This window comes from Phoca vitulina, unplaced genomic scaffold, assembly GCF_004348235.1.
Source record: "Phoca vitulina isolate PV1807 unplaced genomic scaffold, GSC_HSeal_1.0 scaffold19, whole genome shotgun sequence".
Lineage (NCBI taxonomy): Eukaryota > Metazoa > Chordata > Mammalia > Carnivora > Phocidae > Phoca > Phoca vitulina.
The window spans coordinates 32,242,099-32,257,606 of NW_022589722.1; the positions used below are offsets into that span (position 1 = coordinate 32,242,099).

At 55.1% G+C, this 15,508-nt stretch overlaps 1 protein-coding gene across 2 annotated transcripts in view; it reads left to right on the forward strand.

Moving 5' to 3' along the window:
* The window catches only part of TBC1D22A (TBC1 domain family member 22A), a 584,905-nt gene that overhangs the window by 522,579 nt on the left and 46,818 nt on the right, over positions 1–15,508 (forward strand). The window contains exon 15 of one of the 2 annotated variants that reach the window (XR_004300945.1): positions 1,103–1,349. The exons of the other annotated variant lie outside the window; for it this stretch is intronic. The gene's annotated coding sequence lies outside the window, so the exon portion shown is untranslated. Of the gene's footprint in view, positions 1–1,102; positions 1,350–15,508 lie in introns of those variants that run through there. 2 annotated transcript variants of the gene reach the window in all.

Sequence of the window (15,508 nt, forward strand, 5' to 3'; positions counted from 1 at the left end):
TGCATGTGGTGTGCGTGCATGTGTGTGGTGTGTGCACGTATGGTGTGTGCATGTGCTGCGTGCTGTGTGTGGGGTGCGTACGTGCATACGTGTAGGTGTGTGTGTGGCGTGTGTACCCGTGTGCCTGACGTGTCTGTGCATATCCGTCTGTGCGTGTGGGTAGGTGTGTGTGCTGATGGCACGTGGCAGGTACCACAGGAGACGCGAGAGCTGCTGCAGGGAAGCCTCCCGTGGCTGCGGGCTGTGGGAAGGTGAGCCGTGGCCCCAGGAGCTGTGACCCGGTCCGTGCGGGTGGAGGCGGGGCCGTTCCCCCGGTGGCCCGCAGGCCTGGAGGGTCCCGGCAGCACCGTCCGCGGCTGCCGAGCCGTCGGAGCGGAGACCCAGGAGCCCCCAGGACCCCCGCAGCAGCACCGTCTCAGGATGGAAGCACCTGGCGTCTTCCAATGGGGAGACTGAGGCCCAGGAGGGGGGCCCTGCCCGGGCTCTGCCCGCCCATAGCCCTCCCTCCCGCAGCAGCTGTCCGGAGCCGAGAGATGAGTGGAGGTGTGGGGGGCGGGGCGTGACCTTCGGGATGTCGGGGCGTCACGTGGCTGAGGAGCTGGCCGTGTCCGACGCTCTCACACACGGAGACTGAGCAGTTCATGCACGGACGTGGAGCCTCGAGGATCCGACGCCTGGACGTCCGGCCTGCTGGGGGCTGTGGGGTGGCTGTGCTCGCTGCCTGTCCGGGGCAGGCTGCTGTGTGGGAAGCTGCCGGGGGAGACGGAGGGTGTGCGGATCACCAGCCAGAGCACCCCGCCATTTGGCTGCGGACAAAACAAGTGCTGGGCAGAAAGAGGAGAAATCCGGAGGCCTTCCTGGCGGAGACAGCAGCTGAGCTGGACCGTGGAAGCTGTCTAGAGACGGTGTGTGGGTCAGGTGGAGGGATCGGAAGGTGAAGGCCGGGGTGGGAGACGAGCGTCCCAGTTTGGGAAAGGGCTTGGGGCTGCAGAGCAGGGGAAGCTGCCCGGAGTCTGGCCCCGGTGCCCTGGGGGGGGGGGGGTGTGTGTGCAGAGCCGGCCGCCCACAAGACGTGGCTGCAGTTTCCTTTTCTTCCTAACAGGACACGCGAACGGAAATCAAGGAGAGAGGGAGCAAATGTGTTTGACTGATGGCCACGTGTGTCCACAGCAGAGCCTCGAGTACCTTCTGGATATTTTCCATCTTCGATGTTATTCGTGTACCGTTATCGGGAGCTCCAAATTCACCGTCTCAATCGGGCGTGTTTTATGTCTTTGGGCTGTAATTAACCGCGTTCTCCATTATCGCTCCACATATTAAAGAAATATTTTCCCCAGACCAGCAAAGGCAGAGCTCAATTTATGAAGAATTGACCTCACAAAACACCTGGTGAGGTTTTTATGTGGTTTAGCAGAGAAAGGATGGATGGGGTTGCCACTCTGCTTTCTTTTTTCATGCAAAATACTAATAATCTCAGGGTGCCTCCAGCATGTGGGTGGCAGGGAGGGCGGGGAGGAGGGGGTAAGAGACTGGGGAGGGGAGAGCGCTGGGAAAACCTGAAAGACCTGCGTGCAGGGCGGCACACGGGGAGGGGCGGTGTCCAGTGGATGACCAGTGGATGACCAGCAGAAGCCGGCAGGCGGGAGAAGGCAGACTGGGGGAGAGGCGGTCCTGGAGGTGCCTTGGGGCCGGGAGGCCCAAGCCCCACTGAGCGATGGGGGAGCGGGGCTCCATCCCTCCCCCGTGTCTCCTTGGCTTCTTTTAATCCACGCAGGTGCACAGCTGCCTGGAAGTTCTAGCTCCCCTCCCCTCGGGAAGGTGAAGGAAGGGCCCCCAAAGATGTCCACCCCAGTCCCGAATCTGTGACTGTGAGCTCCCATGGCCAGAGGGACAGTGCAGGTGGTACTGAGTTCCCCTGGGTTGTCTGGGGGGGGGGGCAGGTCATCACAGGTCCTGGTGAGAGGGCGGCAGAGGGCCAGCGTGAGGCAACATGTACCTTCTGGCCTTGAGCATGGATGAGGCCAGGAGCCCCGGCCTGCTGCCCCTCCAGGGCCCTGGGCCACGTGCTCAATGCCTCAGGGACCAGTCGGGAGCTTGTGGAGATGGATTCCGAGCTGAGGCCTGGCAGTCCTGAGTCCGCAGCAGGCTTAGGTTAGGCCTTCCAGAGGGACCCCCTCTGTCCCCGCCGGCCAGTTTCCCAGGACCTGGGAGGCTGGGGGGGTTCTTGAGCAGGTGTCAGGAGGCCCACAGGGCGCAGGTGCGGGGAGGCATGGGGAGGCACACGTCAGTGAAAGCCTCGATCCTGGTCTCCTCTGAACCCCGCTGAGATGGGGGTGTCAGCAGTGTTTTTACGGGCTGGTTTTCCGGTTTTGGTCAGAGAGGATGGAGAGAACATGTTACTTGCCCCAGGTCCCAGGGGGCCTCCTGAATCCTAGTGCAGTGCCTGAGCCATCTGTCCCTTGCAGTGGGGTCTCCGTGGAGGGGACCCCGCACCCACCGGTGCTTCTGACCCTGTGGTCCAGAGCATGACCCTGCCTCGTCCTCCCCACCCCTGCTTCAGTTCAGTTTTCACGTCACGGGAGCCACGGGCACCTGCTGCCATCCGTGGATGAGACACGCTGAACGGGGAGGCCGTGGAGGATCTGAGGGAGGAGGCAGATTCAAGGGAAAAGGGATGTTTGGGAAGAGAGGAAAACAAAAATAATCAGGGCGCAATGGGTCACAGTCAAACTTTGCGGCCGAGACGTGACGGGGAGGCTGTGTACGTCCATGTGCAGTGCACTCGGCGGGTCCTGGGGTGTCCATCACGGCTCGAGGCAGGAGGGCGCTGGTCCAGTTATTTATGTCTCAGACCGTTCTTCACTGGGCCTTAAATATGCCGGGAGTGGAGCAGAGCCCTGGTCCCTCGGCCCCAGGCGGGCAGGCCGAGCCACGTGGCTGTGGGCCCAGCAGTCAGGACCCAGGACCGCACACGGGGGCCGCTGTGCCCAGAGCACCAGCTTTGGCACCAGGCCAGCCCCTTCCTGAGACGACCCCACCACGTGCCGCCCCTCACACTTGCCCGTGCCCTGCGAAGCTTGTCTCCCGGAGCCTCCCACCTGCTGCGTGGGGCCCGGGCTCACAGAACACAAGAGCTTGGCTGGTAAGTTCTGGAATCAGGAATTGGCTGAGGCCTCAGGACTCTCCCTCAGGAGCTGCCCTGCGTCTGCCCCTTTCCCCAGGACTCTGCCTTCTGTCCCCGTCACTCCCCGACCTACCGCAAACAATGCTGTGCCCGTCTGTAACCCAGGCAGCAAGGCCTGCCTCTCAGAGCTGTGGCCGGGACTCCGTGGGGACGCAGGCCCCGTACCTGGGTGCCGCCCTCAGCAAGGCCGGCGCCTCCCCGGTGCCCCTTCCTCAGCGCTGACTCTGCGGCGATGGGCAGAGCCCCTGCCATGGGCGGCAGCCCCGGGGAGCCCAGCTGCAGGCCCTACCCCAGCTCTCGGGAAGGGCCAGGAGACACACAGGAGCCTCTTGTCACCCCTGAGTCCTGAGGGGCCTGGGGGTCCTGCTGGCGTCTGCTGGGGGCATTCTGATGGTTCCCCAGGGGAGAGGGGCCCTGGTTACTCTCCATTAGCACCCCTACCCCAGTCCTAGATCCCTACTTTGCCCTCCTGCATCCCGGAAAGTCCTGACAGGAGCAGAACGAGGGGTAGTTCTCTCTGCCCTGCTCCGTCCCGTGGCTCCAGCACCCGCCGTTGCTCCCACTTACCCTCCGCCGGGAGGTGGCCGCTCGTCCTGCTCTTGTTTCTGTAAATAGCTCTCTCATTAATTTCCCCAGTTCATCCTCTGAGTGGAGTTCTGGTTTCTGCTGGGAACCTGAGTTTTCCAAAGTGGCATCATGATTAATTTGATGTATTTAATTACTAAAAGGACATCATCTCTCTTCCACTTTGCTCACCGAGCCCTCCTTCCAGGCTAGCATTGGCCTCGGTTGCTATAGAAAGTCTTTCTCGCCCACACTGCCCACACTGGGTGGATCCCCTCCGGGGACCCCTGTGCGGCTGACAGGGGCTGCTTGGGGGCAGGTGCGGACCCCTGGCCATGAAGCTCCTCACGGCTTGTCCCCCAGCGGGGCCGCCCGCCTCCTCGCCGCTCTGCCCTTGGCTGAGCCTATAGCACACCCTCCTTTGCCCATCCTGCCCTCTGGGGTCCACATGCCCCGTTGCTCCGTGGCTCTGTTGGGGCTGGAGGCGTTTGTCCCCAGGACCCCATGATTGCACTCTCCCGACCTCTGCTGCAAGTATAAAGGGGCCAACGCTGTCTAGGGCATTGTGCATGCCAGGCCGCTCCCCCAGTGTGGGCCCTGCACAGAACAGGGGCTGCCCCGCAGTCTGGGGTACACAGAGGGCTGAGGGGAAGCCCGCTTCCAAGTTGGAATGAATGCCCCCCATTCTGGGTTCCCCCAGGATGTGGATTCTGGGCCTGATCAGTTTGTGCCTCATGGATTGTGAGCCCTGGTGGGGTGTGTGTGTGTGTCTAAATCCTTTTCCCTTCCTTCCAGTCGCCCGCCCAAATAGCCCAAAGGAGGGGCTCTGTCTCTGGGTTGAGTCGATTCATGGAGTAGCCCTCTGTTCAGTGTTCTGTTGGTCTGGGGACGGGGCGAGAGCCAGTTTTTTGCTTGAATGTTATAAAATGAAGACCATTTTGTGAGATGCGTACAACAGAGGATGTCTCATGTCCCCAGCAGCCCCTGTGAGCGGCGCCGTGCGGAGGCCGGGCTCCCGCTGGGAGTGGCCCCTCTTCCGGGAACCCCTGAGCTGGGTGGGCCTCCGAGGGCTCCTTGCGCCCCCACGATGCTCCCCTGTTGGCCAGTTGCTCAAGCTCACCAGCCTGATGTGCCCTCACGGTCTGACTGGTGGTGATGCCCGGAGCCCACGTGGTCAGCCCCGTGGGTGAAGGAAGGGTGATGAGATCAACCCGGCCTCCTTCTGCCGCTCGGACTTGTTATCTCAAGCTTGGCCTGGGAGCTCCGGTGCCAGTGGGGACGGCTGCGCCACAGGGGCGTGACACACCGTATGTTCGCTCTGACTGCCCCCCAGCCCTCGGCTCGGTGCGAAAGGGTGGTTGTGAGTGACTCTGCGAGAGGCCTCCCGCCGGCAAGGTCCCTGCCTGGTTCTGGCCCATTTTCCCTGTCAGTGTCATTGGTCATGTGCCTACTTTCCAGGCAAACTGCAACAGAGAGTCTTGCAGAATGGATAATCAATTTCAATAATAAGTTAAATGGGTTTGCTTTTGTTCCCAGAAAGCCTCCCACTGGGAGAGGGATTTTTTAAGAGACTCGGGTGGAGTTTTACTTCTGAACTTGGGCTTCCAACTGCTTCGGAGCTAATTGAGTATAGAGCATGAATAAACATGGGCAGGGGCTACTTCTTCACGCCCACTCGGACGGGCGGGGCGAGAACCACTCCGGGGAATGCCGCGGGGTCTGTGGGGACAAGCTCTGGCAAGTGCCTGGGTGGCCCCTCTGGTGAAGGACGTGCCGTGGTGTCAGCCATGCTCCGCCCCCGTGTTTCAATGTCATGTCAGAGCCAGATTGCTTCTCTGGGAAATAGGACGCATGGGGATGATGTTCGTCAGACTCACCAGACCTGAGCCGTCTGGATGAATGTCACCCGGCCAAGCCCAGAATCTGACTTCAGCCTGGGACTAACCCGGGGCTTGCCACCATCTGGGATATGAGGGTGTCTACTACTGTGAGCACGGGCCTTGTTTGTCCCGTTGTCCTCAGGGCTTAGAACAGAATGGAGTACGTAGTGTTTGGTGAGTGTTTGCTGGATGCATGGACGGAGGGAGTGGTCACATCCGGATCACTTGGGTCTCCAGTTTAGGGCAAGTTTTTGGGAAAACCAGTGAGATCTTGAGGGCAGGATGAGGCTGGGCATGCAGATGCCATTATCGTGTCAGCATACTTGCTGTACATCACGCATGCTCGCTAAATACCGATGGAAAGCACATCAATCATGTGCTAGAGTCAAGGAGCTCCTTATGTGGGATTTAAATTCTCTGTGATGACAGAAGTCCTGAATCAGCCAGTTTTCTTTTGATAATTCCTCAAAGCGCCTATAAACATCTTTGTAGTGTGATCTCTTAGAGAGCTCACAACACTCCAGTTTGTGGATATCTCTTTGTTTGAGAGCTAGATAAAGTCGTTGGCTTGCATTAGGGGCTGTTTTGTATTAAAACACTATCTTCAAGCACTAAACGCACACACAGCTAACGAGTTGCTCATATTGTAAGGGATGTGCATGCATTGGAAAAAAGGTGATTTTTATCTCTTGTGTCTTGCTCACTCATTGAGCAGAAAGGCAGGAAAATAAACCACACCACCTGAGTTCTTTCATTTTCTTTCTCTTTTGTGCCAAGAAAGTAGAGGTGAAGTGATATAAATTAAATTCATATATGGCATGTCTCCACTCTACATGCTCGATTCAGATCCACTCATTGGTGTGGGGAGTAAGTTTCCTATTGGATGTGAGGATCAAAATTTTGTCATTTAGGAAGAAAATGAGCTGATCAACCCATCCACCCACCAGTCAGCCAGCCAACCAACCAACCAACCAACCAGTCAATGCAACTTGCCCGGCCTGGCTACCCAGCAAAGGTGTGGATCATCATGTGGAGCCATGAAAAGGGGGTGCAATTCCAAGGGGGAAAACGCTGTGGATGGTCTGTGCCTTTGTAGAAAAGCTCGGTAGCACTGGGTGCTGCTGGCCCTCCCTTTTTTTCTCCACACTTGGCTTCTGTGATGACATGTCCTCTTGCTTCTTCACCTATTTCTGTGCTTGTTTATTCTCAGTACCCTTCCCCGGGTCTCTTCCCCTGCTGCACGCCCCATGGTAGTGGCCTGTGGCGTCTCTCCTGGCAATCTTATCTTTTTCTTTGGGTTCTTCAGTGTTTGTAGTGGGGGTGATGCCATTGTGTGGTGTGACAAGAGCCGAGGAAGAGTGGGTTGAGGAAGAATGTTGATCCATCTCGTCGGGACATGATCTTGATGCGTCCTGGTGCACACGTGGACGTCCATGCTTGGAGTGCCTGGTGCACTGGGAGGTGGCCATGGCTTGGAATTAGGAGGCATGGGTCTGAGCCCCAGAGGGAGCCACACAGCTGTGTGGTTTTGAGCAGTTACTCGGTCTCGGCTTCCTCATCTATGAAAGGGGACAAATAATACATATATTAAAGGACCCTATTTGTAGATTCAATGAAAGTTTCATTGGAAAAGTTCTAGTAAGTGGTCACATGCCTGTGGATGGTCATTGCCTATGGCCCCTTCTCTTCATTTGTGTCCTGTTGAGTCTGCTCTTGATTTCAGGTCATGTTTATGGGGCACCAACCGCATTCTTGGATTACGCTACCTGTCGGGGAGATGCAGGAGCATGGAGCTCTGCCCTAGGCAGGGAGGCAGACACAGGTGGAAAGTGCTCATGGTGCATGGTAAATGGTGAGCACCCTCCTCTTCCCTCCTGCCCTCCATCTGTGATGTGGTCTGTATGTTTCTTGCTTCTCTCTGGGGTGTTGCAATCTGCCACTGTTCCCAGGGAGGGAACACTTTCACCTCACCAGTCCCCAGTTGACCACAGCTGAGGCCTCCCATCCCCTGAAGGATACATTTCGGCTTTCTTCCCTGAGCAGGCTAACTCTGCGCCACCTGTTCTCTGCCCCGGGTTCGAGCCCCCCAATCACTGCCACACTCCTGATGCTTTAACCACGTGCAGCTTCCCAGCGGTATTGGCCATTCCCAGAGGTTGTGGGTCCGTGCCTGTGTAAGCTCTGCCCGCTGCCTGGGTTTCAGTTCCTACCACCCATCTTCCGAGGCTTGGCAAGATTCCACCTCCTCCTAGAAGGTTCCATATGGTCATAATCACTGTCCATCAATGCTCCCAGTTGCTCCCACTCTTTCTCTGGGCCCTGGCAGGGAGTGTGGGAGGCCAGGCAGGATGGAGTCAGAGATGATGGGGGCCTCTCGCCGGGGTCACTGGTGTCTCTCTTCTCAAATAGCATGAGCCCTTGAAGGCTGTGAAAGCGCCGCTGTCCTTTTACATCCTTCGGTCCCATAAGACTTGCACAGCGAGGCTCAGCAACCCCATGCCGAATGATGCATTCATCCAAATGATCCAGCATGTGAAGAGTGGTCTTGCTCTTAACCAAAGCTGTCTCCAATATTTTTTTCTAACTTAAGTGCTACAAATCTTTTCTCCCTCTTGGGAGGCTGGCCAGGTGCAGACAGGATGCTTCTCTCCAGAGGGCTGAGCTCCTAATCTTCTGCCTTACATTCCCACTAGCATGTCTTGATGTGATTCTTCGGGGGGCCCGCTAGACAGTCCATCCCTGGCCTTCCCCTGGCTAGCACTTTGGCCCCTCACCCTGAAAGATTTAGTTGCTCCCATGGCCTCTAGAACTCTAGCTTGTACCTCTCTTCACTTGTCTTAATTCAGTAGTGACATTCCCCAATGGATGTCTAATCAACCCATATGTTATTCAGGGATCTTAGTTGTAGGCAACGGAGAATCTGCATAATGATGCATCATTGTGGACTTCTTGGAAGGACAGGGAGTCAAGTTTGGATGTCATTCTGCCAGGGGCCCAGCAGTGAGAAGACCTCAGGCATGCCCTGGGGCTGCTTCGGGGAGATGTCCAGTGTTGGCACGCCCCACCATGTGGCAAACACAGGGTGAAGGACAGACCGTTGAAGTGGGCTGGCTGCACCAGCAGAGCCTGGGCCTTCACCACTTGCCCCCGTCCCTCTGCGCTTTGTTTGGATCCCCAGACCTCAGGCCAGCGTGACCCCTTGGTGGAGGTGCATCGCAGGAGAACCCTAGCTCCCTGGGGGATGAGGACGGGCCATTCTCAGGTCTCTGGCCTGTGCCTGCCCACGGGGGTCAGCGCAGGATTGCAGGGTCTGCGGTCTGCCCCTCCAACAGTATTGGCAGCCCTGTGCCTCCCCAGCGCACCTGCACCTGCTTTAACGCATTTGCCCTCCCCACAGAGAGGGACGGTTGTCATCCGTGTGGCAGCCTCTTTCAGGAGACCTTGCCTGTCCATCTTGTCATCTGCAGCCTGTGAGCCAGGGGCAAAAGCTGCCCAGCACTGACACACTGTCTGCGAGGCAGGAGGCTCAAGGAGGTGGTAAAGGGGGCCTCACCTGCCTGGGGCAAGGCTGGGGTTGATGGGAAATTCCTTCATCCATCACCTGTTCTCTATTTGTCCTTAGTCAGGGATGCCTGGGTGGCTCCGTCTGTGAAGCGTCTGCCTTTGGCTCAGGTCATGATCTCAGGGTCCTGGGATCGAGTCCCACATTGGGCTCCCTGCTCAGTGGGGAGTCTGCTCCTCCCTCTGTCTCTCCCTCTGTGCTCTCTCTCTCTCAAATAAATAAATAAAATCTTTTTTAAAACGTTTAGATTTGTCCTTAGTCAGCATGCAGTCATGTAGGTTCCTCATCTTGCAGGGTGACCCCGACCTTTATTCCAGAGCGGTCTGAGCCCTTGAGGGTCCCGGGGTTGCTGCAGGCCCTGTCTGGCTTCTGTCCCTGTCCCTGGGGCAGGGGAGGTGGTCCCTGGGAAGCACCGCAGAGGAAGTGTGGTTGCCGATGCTCCTACCTGTCACCGTTGTGTGGTGACATGGTGTGATCCCGGGATGCTTAGGATACATTGCCCCAGACGGCACGATAACCTCCCTGCCTCTGTCCAGTGACATGAGGACCCCAAAGCGGCCAGCTGCAGCCTCAACCTTTACGTCAGTGGGACCGTTACCGGGTCTCGTTTTGGGACCAAAATGTTGGAATCACAAGCGCCCAGAGTTGCACACACAAGACGCATGATTTTTGCAAGTGCACATTTAAGTGAAAGAGTGAGTGTTGTCACTGTCCCTTCCGTCCCTTGGATCCTGACCTGGCACCTGCTGTGAGAAGTGATCCTATGCAATGTGACAAATGACCACAGACTTAGAGGCTTAAGACAACATCCGTTTATTAAGGCACCATGTCCGCAGGTCCCAAGTCTGCGCATGGCCGAGTTGGGTTCTCTGCTCAGGGGTCTCACAAGGCTGAAATCGAGAAGTGGCTCCGCCTGCGTTCCTTCAGAACTTGGGTTTCTCTCTCAAGCTCACGTGCTTGTCTGCAGAATTCAGTGTTTTGCAACAGCAGGACTGAGGCCCCTGATTTATTTGCTGGCTGCTCGCAACTCTTAGCCTTCCCAATTCCTTGCTCTGTGACCCACCCGGGCTCTGTCACATCATGTCCTTCAGGAAGGACCCGGTCCCTTTTGAGGACTCACCTGATTAAGTCAGGCCCACCGAGGATCATCTTCCTTTTGTTTAACTCCAAGTCCACTGATCAGGGCCTGCAGTTACCTGCACAAGTCTGCTGTGGACTGTGACGTACTCATGGGACTGCTGTCCCGTCACATTCCTAAGTGCTGCCCACACTGGGCAGGAGGGGGTTGTGCAGGCCGTCTACACCAGGGGCTGGAAAACTTGCTGCCTACTGCAGCCCGTGGGTCAGAGCAGAGAAGCACATCTGTCTCATCAGGTGTTTTTTCTGGGCAGAACCAAACGTGGGTCTACAGCGGGGCATCCCACGCTTCTGTGACCCAGGGTGCTTTTGGTTGATGGTGTGCATGACCAGAAAGTATCATGAGCATCAGCTTATTATTTTGTTTCTTTTGTCTCCTTCCATCCAAAGCAGTTCCTTGACAGAAGCACAGTTGGAGGTGAGTCTACAACAATGAACAAAGTGTTTGGAAAACCCACACATGACATTCTTGGGAACGTGATGGAGGCAGGCCAGGCACATATGTACTTGGACTAAGTGTCTACTTCTCTGAGGGCAAATTTCTGCCTCCCCCGTGTTAGAAGGTGCGATAGAATCCACCCGCTGCCAGCTCTGGCATCCCAGGTGTTTGGTACCAGGTCAAGGGTGTAAAGTTGCCACTGCTGTTGGTCTCCTGGGCTCTCAGCAGATGTGGCCTGCCAGCCCCTCAACGGTGGCCGTTTTGCCTCTGAGATCACTGTATCCATGAGCCCACTGAGGATGCATGGGGGATGGCTGGGGAAAGAGACTCGCAGAGTTCACCCCTGCAGACCGTGCCCAAGTATTTGGGACCCAAGTATTTTCATCTTTGGGGAGTTCTGGCTGCATACCTTCCCCTGAACATTCTGTCTCCAATCTTCGCTCTTGTTCCTTGGGGTCCCTGGATGCCCAGTCAAACCATTAGCCAATCATTAAAAATCATTAGCCCCCTGGTTGTCTCCCCTTCCCAGTCGACCGTGAGGTATGCCCTTGGAAGCTCTGTCCACTGGGGATTCCCATTCTCCGCTCCCCGAGATGCTCACCGGGTGGGCTGGTAATGCCCCAGTGGTGTCTGTTGGAGTGGGCTACAGTGCAGGGCTGTTGGTGGGCCAGACGTGCACTTTCCCTTAGCTGGTTGCGGGGAAGCCTTACATGTTAACTCAACAAATCCCAGCCCCTCAGTGTCCTTAAGGAATCTGTATCTTTCAGTCATTCGACAGCTGTGTGTTGGGTGCTTACCACACATCCTGGGCTGTCTCCTTGCTGCTGGGCATAGAAGGAGGATGTCTCGGGTGTGGTTCTCGCCCTGGAGGAGCCAGGGAAAGAGCCATTTAAAAGAATAATAAAGTATGGCTCTTTAATTGGTAACTATTGTGGGGCGTCTGGGTGGCTCCGTCGGTTAAGCGTCTGACTCTTGATCTCAGCTCAGGTCTTGATCTCAGGGTCGTGAGTTCAAGCCCTGAGTCTCCTTGATCGATTAGCCTTGTGACAGCTGAGAAGGGGAGGGTGCTCACTGTCTCTGATGAGTCCCCTGTGGGCACGGGACCTGCAACCAGGCACCAGGCTCCTTCCTTCTGGCCCTGCCTTGTCGCGGCAACCCCTCCAACCGTCCCCACCGCGGCGGCCATGGTTTGGACTGCAGCATGTCTCCCTAGGTCACAGAGCTGCACTGGTGTTTCTCTGCTCCCGGTTCTACCCTTTCCGTCATGTTCTTTACCAGGAGTTTTGAAAAATGCAAATCTGGGGGCACCTGGGTGGCTCAGTCGTTACGCATCTGCCTTCGGCTCAGGTCATGATCTCAGGGTCCTGGGATCGAGCCCCACATCGGGCTCCCTGCTCTGCGGGAAGCCTGCCTCTCCCTCTCCCACTCCCCCTGCTTGTGTCCCCTCACTTGCTGTGTCTCTCTGTCAAATAAATAAATAAAATCTTAAAAAAAAAAAAAAAAGAACCATGTACTCTGAATGCTCATAGTATTTTAAAAAAAAGGAAAGAAAAATGCCAGTCTGCTCCCGTCCGTGCTCGGCTGGAAGCGCTCCTCTGCCTGGGTGCCTTCCGGAGGCAGTCACAGCTCCGTGGCATGCCTCGAAAGGGTGCCGTGTGGCTGCCCTCCTTACCAGCCTCGTCACGTCCTGCCTTCCACACACACCAGGCCGCCTGTGGTCCCGGCCACCCCTTGCTGCTTTCGGAAGGCTGCCCTCGGCCTGCAGCATGTTCTCCCCCCACGTCAGGACCCGAAGAGCTGCTTCTCCCTTTTCAGACCCTATTCCACCCTCACCCTCTGTGCAAAGTCTCTTTTGAAAACTCCAAACAGAGATAATCACCCCTCTTTATCGTCCTTTCTCTGCCTCCAACATCCTGTTGCCACCACACACACATCACTTTGGACGTAATTCCCTGTTCACAGTGGAGTTGTGTCTCGTATGCAGTTTGGTTCCAAAGTCACCCAGGAGGTGAAAATTGCTTGCAATCAAAATTACTCCTAAGATTCCCTTCAATTGCCCCTAAAAAGCAGTGCCACGGTTTTGTGTCAATAGCCCTCCTCAGATCCTCTGACCTGGTTGGTCGCTGCTTCTCAAGGACCCGCGAGGACTTTCTGTTTTTCCACAGGTGTCCAGGGAGTCTTCACTGCCCCCCAAACAGTAGTGCTTGTCTGCCTCTGTCAACCATCGGGGAAAATCTGGGATCCTGCATTCTCTCCAGAGGGCTTGCTGGCAGGCTTTGGCCAGCCCAGGGTTGTCCGGGCCGTGGCCTGGGCTCCGTGACCTTCACGTTCCGTGGCCTACACTCGCTGAGCACCGCGGCGGCTGGGGCCTCCCCTCCCCCAGGCTGCCTCCTGCCAGTGAGTAGGTTAAACGAGCACCTGGCGTGAACCCACATTTGTGCTTTGTCTCCCCGCTAGACTGTAAGTTCCCCGAGAGCAGAAGCGATGTGTTACTCATTTTCAGTGGCCCACTAGCAAGCCACTGGGGACACAGTATCTATATCAAGGCTTGTCTTCCGCTGGATGCCCGCAGAAGGGAGGACCTCTCGTATTATTAATCAATATGCCTGAGACAGAGCCGCATTCCCGTCCACTGAGCTTCTGCAGAGCCGTGAGTGATGGTGATTCAGAAGGGGCAGTATTTCTATCCCGTTCTGTCCCCTCTTTCTTTACGGTTGTGTTATATTGCTCTGCGCTCTCTTTATTACTCCAAAGTCTAACCTTTCAAAGTCTGCGCAGTGCTCACGGATTAAACGATAAATTTCACCGTAATAATCTCATTTAATTTCCTTATAAACCAGCGCTTCCTGATACATGCTTATTGACACGTGCTGTAAATACGCTTTCTGTACATCTTCAAATCCCACTACTTGAGCTTTTTAGAAATTGACCCTGAACCCAGGGAGGAAACAGAAGGGAGGAGGGTTTGCCAAATCGTTAGCAACTGGGGTGTTTGCTCCAAAGGTGAGGACGGAGACACTCTCACCACCACCTCTGGCCAGCACCCAATTTCTGCAAAAACAGATGGCTTCCTGTCTTCAAATCTGTGAACCAGGAGGTGTGGTGTGGAGATTTGCATTAAACATTTTGAGATGCAAGGGAAGGAATGTTGTAAATAGACACTAAGAAACTCAATCTATACTCAGCCCAGAGCTTTATTTCTGATTATATGGTTCTTCTACTCTGAAGACTTGATTGATGGAAAATCTGCTCTATCAGGACCCTCCCCTCCCTCACTGTAGGTCTCTACCCTGGTTAATGTAGCCTTCGGGCCATGACACACGGGTTGATTCGATAGACTTCTGGGGAGCATTTGTCTTTGGTGGTGACAAGAGCAGTCAATGAGGAGGGAGCGCTTTTGCTCTCAGTTAAAGCACTTGGGTAAAAGCTGCTCTGAGAAGCATTTTGTCCACCCAGTTAGCTAACGTGTACTCCCTCTTGTCTCAGAACACTGGGCACCAGACTGAGGGTCTTCACTGGCTTTGTTTGGTGTAGAATGCTCGGCTCAAAGTCATTCTCCTGCAGGCTTTTGAAGGTATTACACTCTGCCTTCCCCAGAGTCATTGTGGATAAGAAACTGTCAGTCCTCCCCTCCCGCCACTCCTCCTCCTCCCCCTTCTCCTCCTCCTCTTCTCCTTTTCCTCCCTCCTCCTTTCCCCCTCCCTGCTTGGTTGGTAATCTGTATTTTCTCTTTGGTGGCTTTAGCAATGCTTTGCCTTTTTTGTTCACACTGCCTGATGCTGGGTCCAGGTGTGCATTTATTTTTAATTATCTTGTTTATGAGTCACTGAGCATCTTCAGCTTGGTGACTGGGGCCTTTTCAATTCTGGAAATCACTTAGCCATTATTGCCTGCCTTATTCTCCTTATGCTTGCCATCTGGAGTTCATTAGACCTGCAGCACGTCGGGATCACGTTAGTCCCCCAGTCCCCTGTGGCATATTTTTACACTCTTTGTTTCTCTGTGATCCTTTTAGATGATTTCCTCACTTTGATCTTCCAGTCCGTGGATTCTCTTTTCAGCTGCTTCGATCTACTGTTTGAGTGATAGTAATTGACTTTTCACTTTAAATGATGATATTTTTCCTTCTGAGAAATTCTGTGTGGCTGTATTTTTCAAACCTGCTTGTTCTTTTTAGGATCTCATTCTTTTCCATGTGATTTCTGGTCCTATTTCATCTCTTCAGTTGTTTTAAGCATAATAGTTTTATGGTTTCACCAGATTCTAACATTTTAGGCCTTTGGGTTGCTGTTTCCAGTTATTCTCTGGCTTTCATAAGAGGGTCATGTATCCCTGCTGTAGCCATGTGATGTGCAATGCTTCCTCGCAAGAAGAGGTATTTCCCACCCTACTGACATCAGCTCAGGAATCACTTTGGCTAAATGCATGTGAACAAAAGTGCCCCATTTTAGCAGCAAACTGAGGGACCACCGCATACATGGACCATCACGTGGTTGGACCATCACATGGTTTCCCCTCTTCCATGAGAACACGTCCCAAATGGGGCTGTTCATGCAGACTGGGGTTTAGGATGGAGGAGACATCCAGAACAGAGGCAAAGCCAACCTACAGCTGCTGCTCCTGAGAAATTATGTGAGAGAGGTGAGTCATTTCTCGAGCTCATGGGACTTTGGGGTTGTTTGTTACACAGCATAACCTAGCACAAGCTGGCTAAAACAGGTGCTAACTTTGCCTTGTGGTGT